This window comes from Symphodus melops (genome assembly GCF_947650265.1).
Source record: "Symphodus melops genome assembly, chromosome: 9".
Lineage (NCBI taxonomy): Eukaryota > Metazoa > Chordata > Actinopteri > Labriformes > Labridae > Symphodus > Symphodus melops.
In genome coordinates, this window is record NC_136699.1 from 16,105,622 (window position 1) to 16,125,202 (window position 19,581).

Here is a 19,581-nt window from a genome sequence, read left to right on the forward strand (position 1 = left end):
TTATAATCTTAGTGTTGATGATGAGCTATCTTTCTATGTGTAGGACAATAAAGTGTGCTTTACCCAGCATGTTTTCAGTCAGTGACAGTCTCTGAGGTGAAAAGTCTGAATTCAGACAAATCCTCTGCTAATGGCCTGTCATTCCTCTTGGGAACACAATAAACACTGGCTGGGTAAATTATATTTCCGAGTGCATGTCTTTCCGACAAATATGCTGACAACTCAGCACAACAAAAATAGAGCATGAATAATGCATGCACTAATGAAAGGGAAAAGTCGAGATAAGACAATATTCGTGCAAAAGGCCTGTTGGGATATGTGCATTTCAAGCCTCCATTTGAATGAGTAAACTTAAACGTTAGAGTTTGTTGAAGAAACACACAGATGAACGCTTTGCCATTTTATTTTGGCTAACGTTGTTGCATCCAGCAGTGGTGCACAATCACAGCTGCTGTCTTTTTTTTTTTTTTTTACAGGAAACAAAATGGGATTAATGAAGAAAGAATTCTGTTGTTATAGAGCTCTTTTTACAATGTAAAATTGAAACATTTTCTGAAGCCTTTGACCCAGACTCCAAGGGTAAAAACTACATTCTGCACACAAAACACTGCAGTCTGATTAATGAACTAAGGCTTCCTGACATAAAATGTTTGTTTTCAGAGTCTGCAGTTCAGTCAACATCTGATTAGACTGTTTTCATATGTTTATGCCTCTCCCAGCTGACGGGGAAGAAAAATATGTTAATGTTACCCCAGTTTGAGTTGCACCGTCTCTCCTGGAGGAAACTGTTTAAAACTGTACCTGTCATGGGAAGAAATATCTTACCAAAAAATGATGATTCATTCCTTGTGAATAATTGTGTAGCATGCTTGTGACTGAAGAAAATATTTATGGTGGAAAAAATGAGGGTTATCTTACACAGTAGTTCTCTTGACTTTGAAATCCTGCCAACACATAATCTTTCCTTATCCATAGACATAAAAACCAGAATTTAAAACCTACAGCTTTAGAAAAACCTAATTGCTTGCATTAATTTTGATTTGCCATTCTATAGCTCACTTGAAGCAAGATTAAGATGTTCTTGGGATTCAATGTCAAAGCTCCTGTGAGGAATTTTAGGTTTATGTGGATTTAGCCAAATCAATTCTATAAAATAAAAGGGAAATGTTGTTTTAAAAAAAAGCAATGCCAGACGCTAATTTCCAGGCGTACACACACACACACACACACACACGTATGAAAATGTACACATTTTCTTCACGAGGGCCACACAGTAGCTCTGCATTCGCATCAGTTTGGTTGTAATATTAATGGAAAAATCACCACTCCTGAAAATGTCACGTGATACAGTGCAATTAAAAGCCCCATCATCGCACTGCTTGTGACTGATTTTTCTACCATTTGTGTTTTCACCCAGTCAAACGACCTCTGCTAAATCCCTCCTACACACGGAGTGTACTTGTGTTTTTAAACCTTTCTGTGTCTGTCTGAAAACAACTACTACCACTTTTGTTGTCGTTACCATGACAACAAAGGTCCAGTACTATTGCTGGTGGAGACATGTTAATCACAACAGATGATTATGCACCTTCCGGCGTAATGGTAGAAGCAGTTGGCTCCATCTACAGATGTTAATGGTGGCGATGACAGATGATAGCGGACAGTTTAATGGTCTGATAACAATCGAGGTCGGTTGGACAGTGGTGTAAAAGGGCATTTTGAACTGGAAAGCTCATTTCCAGTCCTTAAAAAACAATTCTCTACAAATATGGTAAAAAAGCAGGAGATCAGTCCTCTTAATGGCCATTGACCAAATATAGCTCAGACTGCCCATCTGGTGTTGTGATATTAGCGATGGTCATTGAAAATTGATATAGGCACATTTTAGTGTCTCAGCGCGGATACAAGAGAACATATGAATCAAGCTGCTCATGGAGTGTGAAAGACTGTAATAATCTTCAGTCCAATATGTGGAACTGGCATATCTTGTTAATTGCATAGTGCTGGCAGTTTTTGTATGCAATCTATCATATGCCATCTTTCATCATGTAGAAATCATTCACTCCATGTATTCACATTATGCTCTCTGTCAAAACACACCTCCCTATCCAGACGTTCTCAATGCAGTTGATGACTTCATAAATCTTTTTGGCAATTAGACGTGCCAACTGAACATGTGGTCCGTCTCGTCTCTTTTTTTTGCCAAACGGTCTCACTGGTCAAAGAGAGCTGCTCTGGTTAAAGGCTGTAATCTCTCTCATAGGTGGTTAGTGTGGCCGAGGCCAATAAATGCCTGCTTCTCAGGCTCATCAGACTCACAGAATGTAAATCAGGCTTGCAGGAGGCCCCGGGCTGAGATACAAGTCACAGACAGGTCTTCATGCTGTAGGCTTGCTCTTCTGCTAGGTTTGCACTATGAGCACAAGTATCAGGATGAATACAGTAAGGTCTATTATCCATTTTTTTATTACTCACTGCAGCTTGCAAAAAAGACCCAAAAGAAAATTTTGATTGTTGATGGTGCAGGAACACGCCACACGCCTTCCATCCAGAGGGAACGCTTTTAGCTCTTCTAAAAGGGGCTGAGTGATTGCAATGACTGCAGCGCCTCTGTGCTCCTTTGTCAGAGCATCAGTGAGAAACTGAAACACACATTCCTCGTGTTTCGGCAGGTTCTGATGTGTATTTGCTATCAGTTTGTACCTTTGCCAGAATCTGAGTGTCTGTGTGTGTATGTGTGTGCTCACGTACTAAGTGGATTGCTTTTCGGAGCCGGATGCGAATGCCTGGTACGACAAAAGCTCCCAGCTTCAGACAGACAGATGTTCCTCTTCAGATAGCGATCTCAGCACAGAACATGGCTGCGAGAACAAAGCTGTCTCCTGCGATTATGCTCCCTCTGCAGCATGAACCTGGGGAATACTTTGTGCACAGCACAGTCGAGACCCAGCTGATTGAAGTGGCACGGAGTTAAATGATTAATGCATTTATGACAGTTTCTATTTTTATATCTACCACAATGGATATTTGTGGGGGGGGGCATACTTAAGTCTTATTTGCCTTGTTTTGCTACGTATTTCAAAGCACTCTGGAATAAGAAAGCAGGGGTATGGCAGCTGGCAGAGTACGAGCTGTTTTTGAAAAGAATAAACTTCAGAGCAACATTTAGTCTCAATCTTTTAAGCTTAATCATCCCCGGCAGGTGGGAGAGGAGGACCCGAGCAGGTGGTTAGAAAAAGCAAGGGCAAGGACGTAACTTCGTCACACAAAGGAGTCACGGCCGTAGTTGTCTTAAATTTAACTGAAGTACGTTTGAACAAATAACAATAAAAGAAAAAACGACACAGAAACGAAAGCACACAGAGCGCTCAACATTCATCATTTTTTGATTGACAGCTTCAGGGCTTCTGTGTGGGAGAGAGCTTGAGGGGGAAAAGGTGGGAGTTTTACATCTTTTCAGGTTCAGCTGACGAGTGGCTGCCATGCTCACAGTGATGCACGTCGGAGATAGCCTTAATGCAACTAACTTTAGGCTTCAGGAGGAGGCTGCAAGGCTTAGCTGTGACGCAAATGACTTTTTTTTCTTTTAAACATACATCACAGTGTTAATATTTTGTGGTATCAGTTTAAGGGTTTCCTTTTTGCACTGAGGACTGGTGACGGTGGAGAAAAAAAGGGCAACTCTGACATATTGATGCAGAGCGAGGGCACAACCTGTTCTGCTATCACTAATCAATGTTCACTTCAACCTTCAACCTCACCTCAACAGTCAACAGTTACTGCAGAGACGGATCCCCTGAGCACCAGAACGATCTGACTGCATTTCAGCTTGGTGGAAAATGTTCTGACTCTCTTAGAAGAGAGCTGAGCTTTAGTTCTCCATTGCAGGCGCTTGTAATGGGTTTTATGGTGCGACGTAAAGGGTGACGTTAAAAATGTGTGAAGAGAATGCTGAGCAGGCAAAAGGACACGATGCAGAGCCAGACCTCCTCCTCCTTACTCATCAGCCCCTCCCCTTTCTTCACTATGAATTTATGGTTCCTGCTGAATGCAGGCTGAGCTGTTTTGCATATTACCTGTCATGACCCAGAAGAGGGCTATAGATCACCGATTTGTTCAATGGTTTGTAACCAAATGAACTATAGAAGTTAGAAAAAGAGTAGATGGAGCAAATCCAAGTTAGGTATTTTTTAATAATAGGATTTACAAGAATGACAGGACAGTCCTCAATTTTAAACCTACTTTCACTGAGTATGAGTCAGGAAGATAAAACAGTGTTGGGATTTCAAATAAAAATTTTCAAACTGAGGACAACATTTCAAACATTGTGTATCAGTATGAGAAATACTCGTCCTTGGCTTTGAACTGATCTGCTGTTTTCACTTAAAAATACTTTGCATCTTCTTCCTTTTTGTCAGGACACGGAGACACCGTGTTTTTGCTTCTATTGAGAAGAGACCCGTGTTTCCAGTCAAACAGATCTAATTTTATCATGGAATCATTTGACAGATCCTGACAAACCACACACAAATATAGCTGCAGCACAGTGAGAATTACAAGTGGTCCTTTAGCGTCAAACAGGAGCTTCTTATGGTCGGGCTTTCTCAGTGTAAATCATTTCATGTCTGACTTGGAGAGTCGTTCTCTTCCAGTCGTTAAGTCCCCTCAGCTCTGCGTCAGTACATTAAGATCTCTTCACAGCGATCAGGGAGGATTCATCATCTTGTTGAATTAAGAACAATTTCCTGAAATGGAAAGTGAAAGCTTCTGCTCCTCATTCCTGTTTTTACACCTTACTAATCAATCTCTCGACATTTACAAACCGAAGGTATCTTGTCACCTGATGGAGTGGATACTTTATAAATGCAATCATACCGGTATTTTATTACATAGCGAAAGTGAATCTGCCATGATGCCTTTAGAGAACTCTGACTGACTTTGTTCACAAATCAACTTAATAATGTGAATATCTTTGTCAAAATTGTAATAAAAGAATAAAATATTGTGGTTCGATTTTGGCCTTTAGGTTGAGCACCAAAGGTTAAACCCAGATCAGAGATATTTGTATATTTTCAAGCAAAACATATCTTATTTAAATAAGACATGCAAAGACTTGATTATGGGAGCAAATAGAGCTGCACAGAACTTGGTGGTGAAGCTGTCTAACTTTTTTTTTTTTTGGACATAAAGTGAAACCCCTTTATAAATATTGAAGACGAAACCCTCTTCTTACAGAGGATTTGTAGTCAGGTTCTTGTTTAAAAACATCGCTCGCTTGTTTTAAAATGACAAATCCATTCAACCTGAGTCCTTTCTTTCCGTGGTCTTTCTGTGTGCATTATATTTAAAAGCGTCCTCAGATCATCATTTAGTGACCCTCTCGCTGTGTAAAAGCTTTCTCTGGGAGTCAAGCAGACGAGATGGCCTCCATGGCCTCCTCCAGTTCGCTAAACCTGTTACGATGCTTTCACCTCTTTCCCCCTGAGACTCGACTTTTTAAGAGTTTGTGTGGTGACCTTCTAAGTGTAAAGTCTTTAAGTTCGGGTTTATGTTACACCCTTATAATTGGCTTCTCAAGATTACACTGAGGACTGTACAGTCTATCAGTGAACTTGTGTTCCCAGTGCGCCGCGGGCCAAACACAGGTTTCTGGATTTCAAAAACATTATTTGTATTTAGGGCGCATTCAGGTAAGGCCGAAGGCCAGACTTCCATGGGTTGAATAACCATCAATTATTTATTCATAGGAAGAATCACAATCAGGTGCAAATAATTAGCCACATTGTGTCTGTAAACTCTTCACACATGAATACAATGTTGTTGTTTTTCCTCATCGTACTCAGCCTCGTCTTGATTACTTTCGGATGAACTGAATGTTTGTACGTAGTTCGGCTAATTACTATGATTTAGATTTGCAGAGCTATCAGTTTTTCAGTGTAAAAAAAATCAATCTGGTAAATATACTGTAAATGATACACCGTTACACCTTCATGTCTGCTTTTTTTTTGTACACAAACGTAAAAAATGGAGTTGTACGTTTCTGATATTGGTTTGTCAAAAGGCTGTTTTCTGTGATGCTTTGCAGACATGCTCTCATTCAGATGTCACTACTCAAGGCCTGCATCATTTCAGCCTAAATCCAGAAACTACACAATCAGATTGTACCCATCTCTCCCCTCAGGTATCGAGCGGCCTCCATCCCGTTTCATTCAAACCGTTTCAGTCGGCCTCATCTTAAGGAATAATATCGACTCAGCCGCAAGGCAGCCGTGTTTCATCAGCCGTGATTTATACACTGAGCTTTGCGCTTCCCCATGACACGGACACAATAATGCACCTACGCACACAAAGTACAGCGTTGTGTACAGTTGTATAATTTAAATGAAATGTACGTACCATTTTGGTTAAAACAACAACAGTACTTTGTTAAAGCTGATGTGAGGAGACCTACAGGCAAATCAGCCTCTTTTTCTGGCATTTTCCAAAGCAAAGATACACAATCAGTGATGTGAATGATTGTTAAAAAGGAGCAGGATGATTTTTTTTTTTTTGTCACAATTCTACCGGACAAGATCATCAAAGATCATTTTGTCCAAAGGGGTCGTCAAAATCAACACTGACTGTGTTGCTCCTCTCAGTTGCCTAAAGATTAATTTTTCAAATCTAAACCCCATCATAATGGAAGTGAGCATATAAACAAAGGACGATGAAAAGAGTGGCCTTCTTAAACAGCCTGCTGTATACCAGTCAAAGTCAATAACTTTAATGTTGGCTAAATTACATGTAATGTAATCCAGGGATTACACTGAGGCACAGTAAAGCTGTAAACTTGTCATCAAAATGTTTCGTTAATAACTCCAAATTTAAATTGCAAAAATCAGCAGCAGCCAGATGTTGCTGCTCTGCATACTACTGTACTTTTTGGAACACTACGGCAAAGTACTTCATGAATAATAGTCATTTTCTCGGCATAGGGTATCTAAGTGGTGGAAGTGTGGGGGAGTATTTTGGGCTCTGTTTGACATAAAAAGAGAAAAGGGGAGAGAAAGACATGATTAGTCACAGGTGCTCTGGCTGCTGACGCAAACTCCTGATAACTGGTCACAGGGTACGTTCATGCAAAAAAAAAAAAAAAGGAATTGAATATGAGTGGGCTGTGAAAGTTAGTATGATGTGTGCACTTAAGTAATAGTTGATGCATTGTTTCATGGAGATTGCCTCAAGACTTTTCATTGGAATTCATAAAGGCAGAAAGCGACTTTCACTCTCTCATATGTGTTTAACTATCAAACTGTTACAGATCTCAGCCAACTGGACAGAAGCTACTTTATAGAGCAAAGCAATTGCAGTCTCTTTTTTTAAAAATCAATAAAAGCAATAACCTTCCAAAGTTTTTTTTTTAATATTAGGCCATGATTGATAATACACTCTTCTGAGAAAACAAGTGCACATGAACACAACTGAATATTTTCTCAGTGTGAACAAGTAATGAGAAACGACACAGCACACAGTAAAACGCACAAGTATAATAATGTTACTGCAATCGAAGGGATTTAAAATGTTCATAGTTCTTCGTTCTATCAAGTAGGAGTAAGAGGCCTCTATGATTGTTGCAGAATTTGTGATGTTAATTCGTCACATTAGTTATTAAAATAGTAATATTCTCTTACAATTACATTTCCACCATTTCATAACCCCAGGTGTCCTCTTTTTAAAGTCATTGTTAGCTTTACAATCACATTTTTTTCAAGTTTCTTCACCCCTAATGAATTGTGACACTTGGCTGTTTGATTAAAAAATTGCATTGACCTTGCTGTCCAGAGTCCTTTGTTCTGGAGACTGACTGTAAAGGAGCCCTGGAGCAAAGGGTGTCACTTCCATAAAGGTTCAGGGACCCAAAGGACAGAGATTAGAACAAGACAAGTCACAATACAAGAAGCTGGCTGAGATATCATAACTTGGGTCAAGCTCTAAATACAGCTTCCTGATTCCTGACCAATAATGTCTGTGCGTGCAAAGGCGTGTCTAGATGTTTTGGACTTAGGTGGCCCAACTGGGAAACTGCCTTCTACAAGGTGAGGCTTTAAGAAGAAGACGATTTAGTTTATGGGTTTATATTTTGGATTGGGGGGGTTAAGTGTCTTGCCCAAGGACACACCAGACATGTTGCTCGCAGGAGCTAGGAATCAAACCCTCAACCTTCCGATTGAGAGACGACTGTACCCACTAAGCCACAGCTGCCCCAAAAGTTGAAGCGTACACATCTGAATGAAGAGCATTTATTTGCCCCTTCTCATCTGCACGAATTGCATCACGTTTTTGGTAACACAAGATAACACATCTTCAAAGCTTAATTCTTCAAAGACTTATGTATGTCCAAATTCACAATTTAAAGGACAAACATTTACTTTACTTACATCAAATTATCATGCTAATGAAATCCTTTCAGTCGTTTTACCTGCAGCCAGTCATGGTGATGTTTGGCTTGGCTGGATTCAAAGAATATACCTGCTGGGATGGTAAAAGGTAGAGGAAGTTAAAGACAGAAAGAGTAACATGGAAACACTGAGGAGCAACGAGGGACAGAAAACAGAGAGTACTCTCTTCTACTCCTAAATTAAAAATAAATGCCTTTTCGGGTGACAGCAAAGATCAGAGCAGAACATAAACTGCAGCTGAAAAGGAGTTCAAGTTTATAGGATGTCAGCGAGCAGCTTTGAAGACGAGAGTTCGCTGAGGAAAGTGACTGCAGGTTTTGTGGTGAAAATGGCGGTAGATTAGAAAGAGGGGAAAATCATAAACTCAGGAAAGCCAGTGCACATCGGGACACCAGTGCCTTTCTGAAAAGTTTGACATTTTCAACTGGAAGGGCTCAGTGCAGCTGATCATAGATCATTCCCCTGGAGAAAAAAAAAGCAGCATGCATTAAACATAGATGTTTGATCATCATCATGGCCGACTCTGACACTACAAGAGTCCCTCGTTGAACATGTGTTTCACTTGAAACAGCAGCACTCGTCAATGGCACCCTGTGAATCTCTGCGTTTACAATTTCTTAGATTTCTACGTGGGATGGATCCGATATCATCCTACATATCTACAATTTCAATACCTGAAGCTCAAACTAAAGCTGCTTTGCATTATTTCCATGTCTGTTACAAAGACATGGAAATCTCATGACAACTTTAAATCCCAAAGGCCTGTGTAGATTTATTCAAACAAATCAGTTTCCTCTTTTATCAAACTCCTAGAAGAGACCTTGTTTTTATTGCTTCTTGATGTTGACTTAGCTTTAAAATCCATGAAGCTGCTACTGACTGATTTTATGTGTGTAAAAACAAAAAACATAAACTGAAGAACATCAAGCAGATTTATAGTCATTCATTTATCTTGTTCTCTGTGTGCCTGCAAAACAAGCCCAGACGGAGCAAAACATTTTTTGTTCACAAATAAAAAAAAAAACCATACCTCATCAAGAATGTCAGAGAAACTATTCAGAGCATTATTTTGATAATTTGAGTGATTCTAAAGAGAAGCAAAAAAAAAGAGGTGTCTCAAGACAGCAGCCAATCTGACCAGATCTCTGAGATGTGCAGGGAATCAGAGATTGGTAATCATCCAACAACAAACCCGTAAGCACAAACACAGACTGGTTCATGATGCTGAGGAAAAATACACTAATTAGTTGCCCACCTTCCTTTTCCTTATTCTTCCTTAGGTCTTTTGTTCACTCTGTATTCATTCGCTAATCATGTATAACAGTCATTGGGCGTAAACATCAAGCTACAAAGTAAATCATCATAATGAGCCTTATAAGGTCATTTAATTGGCCCTCTGGGGGAAAGGCTTCGTATAGCTTCTGTAGGTACAGAGTACACATTATTTGAAAGGCTAATGAAGCTCACGGTAAGAGGAGATAATACCTGGGTGGTTTAATTGTCAGATAGGCTCAAAACGCAGATTGTAGTAGGCATCATGTGGTATATGCAAGGGGAAGAAAATACAAGCAAAGGGGACATGAATATTCTAAACCCACTATGGGCTCAGAGAATTTTGAAATGTCCTTTTTCACCCTTAAATTGGATTTGTATCCAAAGACAGGGGTGTCCCTAATTGAATTTGTGCTGTTTGGACATTGTTTGAAGCTTGTGTAAAGCACCGTGGTGATCCCCAAAGAGTAACGTCAACTCAGCATGTGGCAGAGGGAGGGAAAAACACAGCAAGGACAGTATGGTTTTATGGTGTTGTCGTTATTTTGTCTTTTAGTAAGAAAAGTATCTAAAAATCTATACTAGGCCAATATAGCAAGAAAGAAGTGCCTTAATAAAATGTTAACTATTGTGCTTTCTTGAATCTATCTATCTATCTATCTATCTATCTATCTATCTATCTATCTATCTATCTATCTATCTATCTATCTATCTATCTATCTATCTATCTATCTATCTATCTATCTATCTATCTATCTATCTATCTATCTATCTATCTATCTATAAACCACTTTATGTTTTGTCAACATTTTCCAATCTATCAATGTGTAAAATTGCTGTAAACAGAATCTGATCAGGTCTGCCTTTAGATGTCTGGGGGTAGTCCAGCTTGCATTGTGATCCGATGTTTTTTAGCTGTGAATACAACTTGTAAAACATGCTGGCATCTGTGCCAAAGTAGTAATTCTCCCTTGACTCCTTAACACAACCAAAGACTCCCCACTTCACAAGCTAACTAACTTAATTCACACTTAAAGCTAAACTGCTGTCTGTAGAAATGGGGGATTTTTTTTCCACGTACTACATCAGGGAAGGGATGCTTAATAACTGGATGTAGTGACAGTGTGTCCAATGGACAGTTCCTTTAATAATACATTTAAAACAAATGCAAGTAAAAGGACTGCTACTAACCTGGCTGCCTTAAAATGTTAACGTGTAGGTTTTGCTCTGGAGCGCGGAGATTCTGACTCAGTAAGAATCAGAGAACACATTTAAAGACTGGTGACCAGTCTTTAAATGTGTTCTCTGATTCTTTCTGAGAATGTGGATAAGAAGTCATGATGCAGATTGTATTTCAGTAACAGGTGTAATTTAAAGGCATGTTGCTCAAACAACAAGTTCAAACGTGTAGGTATAGCTTGTTTTGCTTTCATTGGGATGACCTGCACAAACGTTATTTTTTTTATTTGCACCAATACAGAGTTAAGTATACGTATATGTAAATGTACTTGCCAGTAATAAACACAAAACAAAAACCTGATTCTGATTCTAACTAACACTTAATTCATGAGTCAGTCTCATCAAAGCAGTCCTCCTTTATCGTTTGTATTTGACCACTTGTGCTTGAACAAGCTGTAAACACAACACTGACACATTATTAGCTCTTAAAGTTGATTTAGTGCAGCTGTTAGCAAACATTTGCCTGTTTAATAATCCAGCAGCGACAGAATAACATTACCATGTTCATCAGCGAGGTTACCAACTATATTAGTCCATGCTGGACATTTCTGTGATCAATGCAAAAGAAAGGATCTTGAGTCCATCAGTGGTCATTGGAAGTTATTTATTCTTCTTCCAAGTAGAAGAAACAAAGCTGAAGAGTGTTAATCAGAGAGACATTATGCAGGAAAGCTCAACGTAATTATAACAAGCTTGGGTTTTTATACACATGCTTTACAGAAAACCCTTCATGTCTATATAAGAAATGTGTTGAAAAATGTGTTGTGAAATCGCGAAGACATTTTGCCATACATTTCTCAAAATTTCAACACGTTTCACGACAGTAATTTCAAGGCAACTTCAGCTCTGGGTATCTTTGATATTTTATTTCAATCCTCTTAATTACATTTTAATCACCTAAAAGAATAAGAATTGTGCAAATTAAAACATCACTCCTGACCATCCTGAAAGGTTCAAATCACAACATAATACATTTCACATTGAAGAGTAAGCCGCTATTTCGTAGCCTTAAGCTTGTTTAACATATTAAACAGTTGTCACCCATCACCTCTACTGCATATGACAAAGGAATTCTGCCTCAGGGGTAACCTGGACTTGTGGTTATGCGGTGTGATCAACAAAGAAAAATTGCTGAGATGATCACAGGGGCCAACCTTGTGGATGCGATAGTATTTCAAATAGAAGAATGACTGCAAGCGCAAAATAGGTAGTAGTGGAAGGATGTACTTGTAGGTGGTCAAACAGAACGAAAAGTTCAGTCGAGTGGCATGACATAAAACCAAAACAATTAGTTGCAAGATGGTAAAAAAGTACAATAACACTTCCTCACTGAGCTATATCCATCAAATTACATGAAATATTTTTTTCTATTGTTAATTTGAAAAGATTCAAAGATTTAGCTTCAAGTTTGAAACGTTTTTTTTAATCTATCCAGCCCTGCATTACCTCCATTTTCACATACAACTCAAGGCCACAATCAACCAGTCAGCGTCATTTGAATTCAGAGAGTGAATGTTACGATGAAAATCAGAATGACGATGCCGAGAAACCTGTTCAAGCAGCCATCTATGAATGTTTCAGTTAAGACGTGACATAAAATCATGAGGTTGTGACATATGCAGACGTTATTAAACGCTGTATTTTTCTCCATTTTATTATTATTATTTCACTGATATGGGGCGCTTTATGTTCTCGTAATTATTTCTCCATTACACTACAGTATGTCCCAAATTCCCTAAGCACGCTCCTCCGCAGAGTGTTTCTCGACTGCCGGAATATTCATATCCCCTCTCTCTCTCTCTCGCCTTATTTTCTACACACACTTGTGGGGTCTGCAGAGCTGTCAACCTCTCAGTACCACAATGAGCAAAGGCTGGCTGCAGGAAACAAACCCCTGGAGACTAACTATCTTAATTAGCGAGTATTCGTTTTTTTCCCAAAGCGAGGCATGCCACAGCAGAAGATACAGCGAGAAAAGGCCGACCCGCAGCTTTCCATTAAAAGCTTAACCGGGTGAGGGGCGAGCAAGAACATCTAACAGCAGGGCGATCAAAGACAGGACACACAAGTCAGTGTGAACTGTACATGTGCAAGCACACACCTTCTCTACAGTGTGTGTGCACGACTTACACAAGGAAACTTGAAGGCCCGTATCAAATTGAAACCGTTTAAGCTTGAAAAACAGCTGGACCGCTGAGATATCACACCGTCCGGACACTTCAGCAGGTTTATTATGGATATCCAAATTTAAATAGCTCCACTTTTTCCTCAGTTCCCATGCTGCTGACAGTTCCATCGGCCACGGCCATGTGTTATCGAGCAGAAGAAGAGGAAGCTAAAGCACCTGAGCCTATAACCACCGAGTCTTTGAAGGTATTTGGATGCATATTGACAATATAGGACCTCGGGCAATTACAGGCCTTATCTTCCTGCCTGACAAACAGTCGGCTTCATTATGGGGCTTTTAGCTGACACCTTGCCTCAGCCTTCCACAGTGAAATAAAACTGCTAATGCAAGAAATGAAACAGCGAAGAATTTTATTAAAAAATATCTGAATATTTATACTTCTTTTTTTTTCTTGAAAGTGCTTTTAAAGCTTCCATTAGTGACTGGATGCAGTAAATGACAATTAAAGAAAGGGCATGTGGGAATGCAGAGGAGTATGAATGCACTGATTGAAGAAAAGCAGAAAGCATGATTGTTGGAGGTCTTTTGAGTATGTGACAATTAAACCAGCCTAATTGAGTAAAGAAAAAAATTTTGAGGCACCGTTTTGATTGCTTATTGATTGTTTTTTAAATCTCTTTGTGTAAGGAAAGACTTGTGCAAACAAAATACATCGCATGAATAGCTAATGCATTGCATTAATTTGGCCAAAAAAACTCAACCAGGGAACTTGTATACCTAGAAGGTAAGTGTGTTAAGCTGTGTAAAATAAACAAACAGACAAATTTCAGTTTTGGGAAAGGATGACACTAAAAATGAAAAAAAAGTAGTCCTCTTTCTGTTCTGAAATGAATTGTTCTGTCAGTCTGAAGCACTCACAGAGAGGTGAAGATATGGTTTAGAAGTTGCTGTTTTTTTTAAATGTAACAATGGGTGTTGATTCTTTAAGAGTCATTAATGTGTATATTCATCTTCTGCCAGGTAGTCCTCCCTGTGTTCAAAATGTTGTATCAGTGCTTCCACTCTATACTGCGCTGCTCCAGCTGGGGTTGACCATAGACTGTAAATATGACACATGTACAGGCATGTTTGACAACAGTTTACATTAAATCTGACACGTGTTTACATACAGAGATACATCTCTTCCTAGATGTCATCAATACAAAGAAGAGACACTTTGTGTTTATAATCTGCCCCCATTGAGATCATTGGATTATTTTGATACGTATAATATGGAAGTGGTAAGGAAAAGTTCTTTTCTGGGAGATGATCAGAATTGAATAAGGCTTTAGGTCTTCAAAATGATGATTCTCTTCTTCTTAATGCAAAAAAAATCTGTCGAAAAGTATCAGTTCAATTATTTTGTTGATGATGTACTGTAATGTTCTGGTTTTGCAATGAAAATAACATCATAAATACATGTTTCATAAACAACATGTCCAAGTTTCTAATTAACACAACTCAATTAATAATATCCTAAGCGTCCAGAAACATCCCAAACAAACATCCCCACATGAGAGGCGCTGTCCATGGTGCTGAAACCTCTTCAAACCAAAGTGCTGAATACAGAGCAGTGGTTTTTGAGCACAATGCTTACCTTTTGACATTATTCTGATCATGTGCAACCTCGTTTTAAAATCCGTCTCTGCACTTCTTGAGCAGAATTAATAATTCACCCCCCCCTCCCTCTTTCTGGGTAAAAATAAATAGCTTCCATCCCATAGGCTAACAAGCTTTAATTGCAGCTTATGGCTAATTTTATTTATCCTGCTATGTGACATCTCATGATGTTACCATGGAAACACAGCAGGTGCTGTCTTAGGTAGTGTTGATGTATTGATGTTCTGTACTATTTGATTCTCATTAATTCAGTATAACAAAGCTGCACATCACAGATAACAGTATTATTCTGGCTTGTTTTGTGTGTGTGTGTGTGTGTGTGTGTGTGTGTGTGTGTGTGTGTGTGTGTGTGTGTGTATTTTTTACACTCACCCACACCTGAGTTGACCTTGTTGAGTGTATAAAATACAGTTTGATGAAAAATACTGGTATTTTGTAGACACAGTAAGCAACACCTGTGTATGGTATGAACATACTTCTATGGTAGCCTCTGTTTGACCTGGACACAGAAAAAACTAGTGTGAAGCGGTCTGAAAAGATTCAGACAGACAGTGTTTGCACAGGACAAATAAAAAGCTGTACAGAGTGTGTCGAGGGAGAAGGAGAAACTGAGGTGGTAAAAAGAGTGATGTGTAAAATAGTCTGGGAGAAACAGACACAAGGTCGGGCTCTGTTTACTGAACATACAAGTCAGATGATGGCAGAAGAAGAAGAATACATTGAATAAGGAAGAAAAATAGAAATATGGTGAACATTTTGCCTTGTTTAATGGAAGATTTAAAGTTTGACTCACTGCGCTCTTCTTCAATCTGGATACTTCTTTCATCGATAAAAGAGAGTTTGTGGTTGTATGATTGAAATGCTGGGATAATGTATAAATGCAATTAGAGTGAGAAGTTGAAAGTGATTCAAAACATTTATAATTTGATGATGAGTAAATGTGTACAGACAGACGTTAATTGAGGCAACTTCAAAAACCAACCAGCAGCCTCTGGTGTTGAAAAATAAAGTCAATGTGGAACTGCAAAAAAACACCTGGAGCAGACTGCAAAAGCCCCAGAGGTGACGTACAAACATTCAAAAATACAGTTTTTACATCCGAATGAAACATGTATACAGCCTCATTCCGAAATAAAAGATTTGTCTAATTAGCTTGTGTCTGTATCCGCTCACACTGTACAAGGGGGAGAATCTTTTTTTATAACTCATCCATCGTGATTGACAAAGAAAAAGAGTTATTTATTATTAGACACGTGGCTGACATGACTGATAGGCAGCTTCGTTGTAACTGTTTGTCAGGAGGTGTAAGACCCGCCTCTGTTCCAGCTCTTCGCCCACTCCCAAGCCCCCTTCAGTAACAAATGAGTGTTGTCCATCAGGCTTCAACCACTATTATTTACAATCTATTGAAACGATGCTAAAATGTGAGAGATGACGAGTATGATGCTTTTCAAACTTAGAAAAAGGAGGTTGAATTGCCCTAAATAGCTAAAATAAAATAGCTGAAAGAAATTCATGTTCTGTAATCAAGAGTCACAGATGAGCTTAATGTTGCTGTGTTGACCGATACATAATAACTGTATCTCCCAGTGCAATTATATTATGTAATACTAATAAGAAAAGTGAAAAGTTTACGATTTCAATGTTTTTAAATTTGCTGTTCTTGTTCGGCCTACACAGCCTTTACTCATGATTTATTTTCCCTGACTCTTTCTCTCTCTCTTCCTGTTTCTCTCTGCCGCTCTCTTTTTGAACCATTATCTGTGGATTACTGAATAGTCCTCCTCTCACTGTTAATGGGGGAATAGCAAGAGGTTAACGATTCTAATTCCCACCAATCTATGAATTGTAAGCCCCTTTGAGTGAAGCATTTCCAAATATAATTCCCACAGTTTGGTCCATCTCTGTGTTGTGTAAGCACTCTTTTGACACTTTGAGCTATAAAAAGGCCTCATTGCCTCTGGACAAACTGATCAGCTTTGGTGTCCGCAGCTGTAGGAGAGTGTATTCGTGATACTACGGCAAGTGAAGCAGGTTCCTGCGCTATGCAAGCTTATGAAACATGTGCTATTACAGGAAGCACCACTGGGCCTCGTTGGTGTTAATTAATATCCTCCTACTTTTGTGTCAGATCTGATTCTTGTCTCGGATTTGATATTGAAAGTGTAAATATCCTCCTGGGTCGGTAGTAAGAAGCATTGGGAGGCTGTTATGTATGAGATCTCCAGTTTCCCAAAGAGTCTCCATCTCTCTCTGCCTCCTGCCATGAAAGCTGCAGGCAGCCGTCTTTGAAACATATCATTTGCGCAATTATGAAATGGATGTGGATTTTCTCAAGCCCATTAAAACTGGAACACTGCGCTCGACAAGAGCATAGAATTTCAGTCAGCCTGCCTTTAGAAAAGTGTGATGAAATATTAAATTAGAGCAGCATGTCTCAGTGATTGGAGTGTCATTAGTTGGTTCAAAAATCACATAATGAGACCTACATTTTAATTCTGTTCAGTTAGACTTTGATTGGAAGCCCCAAAACAACTTAGAAAACCTAAGAGAAAAACAAATTGAAATTGCTGAGAGTGAGTAAACAAAAATTAATTCACAGACGAGAGAGTACGATCAAGATTGTGTCTAGTGACAAAACAAAGCACTTAAAGTGTCTGGATGTCAGATCATTGTGTTCGTCATGTCATAGCAGGGATCAGCAGCAGTACAGGGACATAATGTTTTAGTCAGACTGGACACCAGCGCTCCTCCTCTGCATGAAAGAACAAGGCGCTTCAACACGAGTTTCCTGGAACTGACACTCTAAAAATAAATGTACTCACTCTTTATCAATCTCAATCTTTATTTGTATTTGTATGGCGTCAATTCATAACAAGTGTTATCTCAAGACACTTTCCAGGTAAAGGATCTTACTCTTTTTCTGTTAACATTACAAAAGAGCAGGTAAAAAGACCATGTTCATCGTTCTGTTTACAAAAAGCAGGTAAAAGTACCTCTATTATTGCTATATACAAGGACCTCGCTTAATCCGTCATAGTTTGGTCAGAAAAAAAACTTTCCTTTAACAGGCAGAAATATTCAACAGACCCGGGCTCATGATGGAACGGCCGTCTGCTAAACTGTGCTGGGCTTGAAAATGTAATAGGGATGCTATAGAGAGAGAGAGAGAGAGAGAGAGAGAGAGAGAGAGAGAGAGAGAGAGAGAGAGAGAGAGAGAGAAAGAGACAGAGAGAAAGAGGGAGAGAGAGAGAGAGAAAGAGAAAGGGGGAGAAAGAGAGAGAGAGAAAGAGAGAGAGAGAAAGAGAGAAAGAGAGAGAGAGAAAGAGGGAGAGAGAGAGACAGAGACAGAGAGAGAGAGAGAGAGAGAGAGACAGAGAGAGAGAGAGAGAGTGCTTCGCCTTCAGTGTAGTCCTCCTCACACAAAGAGACATGCAGTAGCATGAATGAACAGGGTCGAAGAGATCAGAAAACAGGAAGCAAATACTAAAAATTGCATTGGCAGGAAACCAAAGCTCTTAAATAATAATAACAAAGGAGATCTTCACTATATAAAGACGATGAGTCAGTCGCAAAAAGCTGAGCTTAAAGGGACAGTATACTTCTTCAACAATTCTATGAAGCAACTTCTTCACGAGTAGATCACCGTTAGTTGGTTAGTTGGTCATACATCAAGTCAGCACCCTACTCATAAAAACACACCTCACCATGTTTGAATGCTTTTATAGCTCTACTCCTTTTTAACTACAGGCACTAACTATTCTAACTATCAGCTACTAACAGACCTCAAGCTATAGTGTTCAGTTCAGTTTATGCAATATTGAAGGTTGGTTACATTTGGCGACGACCCACAATTAAACTATGCAACGATCATTTAGAGTCCAAAGCCATAACGTTGGTACTTAGTGTTTAAAGGGGATCGAAAGAAAGCAACTGTGGCGCAGTATTTCTCGGAGATGTTACACACGTTTTTCAGTGATGAGGAAAACAATTCTGCCTGTTTGACTTTAAAATACTGTAAACGAGCTGCAAAACATACTAATATTAGTAGTCAAATACTATGATTAAGAAAACTAAGGGTCAAATCAGTCCGGGCTGTAAGCAACTCAACACTCCATTCACATTTCTGGAGAGGTTTGAAGCCGTTACACTTGAGGATGCAAGTTTTTTAGTTTTTTTTTTAAGTTGCCCTTGCTTATTTATTTTACATTTTTGTAAGCCTTGCTTCAGAATAAAGCAGTTTCCCCTCCTTGCTCATCATATTTATGTAGACAAAAGAGCTCCGTCAGCATGAGCGCTCATGTTCGCATATGAGTAGAAGGTCAGATGGCTCTTTTTTTTTTCTTTTTCTTTTTTTTTTTTTTCATTATTCAGATGTAAAACGAGAGCAAAATGCAAAAGCAGGACAACTTTTAGGGCGTGATTGCAGCCGGACGTCATTAACACTACATGCTTTGTGTTAGACTTTGAGACGGAGCATTGGAGACATTGGCGGCTGCAATCCCTTCAAGGTGATTCAAGTTTTTGTAAAAAGGGGGAGGCATCGCCACAGACTACAGCGCTAGATAATCAATTCTACATATCCTCTTTTAAATCAGCTTTACTGCTTAGAGCGTGCAAACACTGTTAACTCATGGGTCATTTGTTAATTCATGCTGAACAGACTTCATGTCAAAAACACTTTTTATAGTAAGGTTTTAATGAGCTCTAAACTAGGACGTTTGGAATAAAGTGAAAAAGATGGGATCTACATGCTGACACAACATTATCTAAATTGCACATTAAAAAAATGGCAGCACAGAGGACATTTAGAGAACAGCTGTCTCTTTATGTGTCATAAATATT